At 42.1% G+C, this 2371-nt stretch overlaps 1 non-coding gene across 1 annotated transcript; it reads left to right on the top strand.

Annotated features, from left to right (window-relative positions):
• The first annotated feature begins 1915 nt into the window (after nucleotides 1-1915).
• Nucleotides 1916-1990, top strand: Trnas-cga (transfer RNA serine (anticodon CGA)). The gene has a single exon. It is a non-coding gene; the product is annotated as a tRNA-Ser (tRNA).
• The last annotated feature ends 381 nt before the right edge of the window (nucleotides 1991-2371 follow it).

The following is a 2371-nucleotide window of genomic DNA, read 5'->3' as shown; positions in this document are numbered from 1 at the left end:
AATATTCCTGAATTTCAATCAAGAACAACTGCCAAGATGAGAAATATAGAAGTAGATATCCTCAGTGTAACAAAGCAGCTTAAATCATTTAATAAAGGGAAGGCCTCCGGTCCAGATTGTATACCAATCAGGTTCCTCTCAGAGTATGCTGATAAAATAGCTCCATATTTAGCAGTTATATACAACCACTCGCTCACAGAAAGATCCGTACCTAAAGACTGGAAAATTGCTCAAGTCACACCAATGCCCAAAAAGGGAAGTAGGAGTAATCCGCTGAATTACAGGCCTATATCACTAACGTCGATATGCAGTAGGGTTTTAGAACATATACTGTATTCGAACATTATGAAGTACCTCGTTCTTGTGAAACACAACTACCTCTTTATACTCATGAAGTAATAGGTGATATCGACAGGGGATGTCAAATTGATTCCATATTTTTAGATATCCAGAAGGCTTTCGACACCGCTCCTCACAACCGACTTCTAACCAAACTGTGTGCCTACGGAGTATCGACTAATTTGTGCCACTGGATTCGTGATTTCCTGTCAGAAAGGTCTCATTTCGTAGTAATAGACGGAAAGCCATCGAGTAAAACAGAAGTAATATCCAGCGTTCCCCGAGGAAGTGTTATAGGCCCTCTATTGTTCCTGATCTATATTAACGACATAGGAGACAATCTGAGTAGCCGTCTTAGATTGTTTGCAGATGACACTGTCATTTACCGCCTTGTAAAGTCATCAGATGATAAAAACGACTTGCAAAATAATTTAGATAAGATATCTGGATGGTGCGAAAAGCGGCAATTGACCCTGAATAAAGAAAAAATGAAGTTACTCATATGAGTACTAAAAAAAATCAGCTAAATTTCGATTACGCGATAAGTCAAACAAATCTGAGGGCTGTGAATTCAACTAAATACTTAGGGATTACAATTACAAAAACATCTAAATTGAAACTATCACATAGATAACATTGTGGGTAGGGAAAACGAAACACTGCGATTCATTGGCAGAACACTTACAAGGTGCAACAGGTCTACCAAAGAGACTGCTTACACTACGCTAGTCCGCCCTATTCTGGAGTACTGCTGTGCGGTGTGGGATCCGCATCAGGTGAGACTGACGGATGACATCGAAAAAGTGCAAAGAAGGGCAGCTCGGTTTGTATTATCGCGAAATAGGGGAGATAGTGTCACAGACATGATACGTGAATTGGAGTGGCAATCATTAAAACAAAGGCGTTTTTCGTTGCGACGGTATCTTCTCATGAAATTTCAATTACCATTTTTTTCCTCCGACTGCGAAAACATTCTGTTGGCACCCACCTACATAGGGAGAAATGATCATCACAATAAAATAAGAGAAATCAGGGCTCGCACAGAAAAGTTTAAGTACTCGTTTTTTCCGCGTGCCGTTCGAGTGTGGAACGGTAGAGAGACAGCATGAGGGTGGTTTATTGAACCCTCTGGCAGGTACTTTATTGTAAATAGCAGAGTAATCACGTAGATGTAGATGTAAATGTCTTAAACTGAACGGCCTTCAAACGCATATCAACATCCCTCACTAGAATGAGATTTTCACTCTGCAGCGGAGTGTGAGCTGATATGAAACTTCCTGGCAGATTAAAACTGTGTGCCGGACCGAGACTCGAACTCGGGACCCGAGTTCGAGTCTCGGTCCGGCACACATTGTTTTACTCTCCCAGGAAGTTTCATATCAGCGCACACTCCGCTGCAGAGTGAAAATCTCATTCTGGAAACATCCCCCAGGCTATGGCTAAGCCATGTCTCGGCAATATCCTTTCTTTCAGGAGTGCTAGTTCTGCGAGGTTCTCAGGAAAGCTTCTGTAAAGTTTGGAAGGTAGGAGACGAGGTATTGGCAGAAGTAAAGCTGTGAGGACGGGGCGTGAGTCGTGCTCGGGTAGCTCAGTTGGTAGAGCACTTGCCCGCGAAAGGCAAAGGTCCCGAGTTCGAGTCTCGGTCCGGCACACAATTTTAATCTACCAGGAAGTTTCATCCCTCACTAGTTCAGTATCCATCCTTAGCGAACATAAAACACTTCTAATAATTCCTCAGTACTTCAGTACCCCATTTCATACCACAATAATTCTCCCAGACAATTCTATTAAACTTCATTTTTCTCTTGATCATTACTAAATCGTGATCTGACTCTGTATCTGCTTCTGAATACACCTTACAATCCAATACCTGCCCTCGCAATCTCTGTCTGACCTCGATGTAATCCAGCTGGAATCCTCCATTGTCTCCCAGCCCTTTTCAGTTATACCTTCTCCTCTTGTGATTCTTGAAAAGGATATTCACTATTATCGTCTGAAATTTATGCAGAACTCAGTTAGTCTTTCTCCACTC

This window comes from Schistocerca serialis, chromosome 4 (assembly GCF_023864345.2).
Source record: "Schistocerca serialis cubense isolate TAMUIC-IGC-003099 chromosome 4, iqSchSeri2.2, whole genome shotgun sequence".
In the NCBI taxonomy this organism is placed as follows: Eukaryota; Metazoa; Arthropoda; class Insecta; order Orthoptera; family Acrididae; genus Schistocerca; species Schistocerca serialis.
Note: the sequence above shows the minus strand (reverse complement) of the source record. Positions and strands in the feature narration are given on the sequence as shown.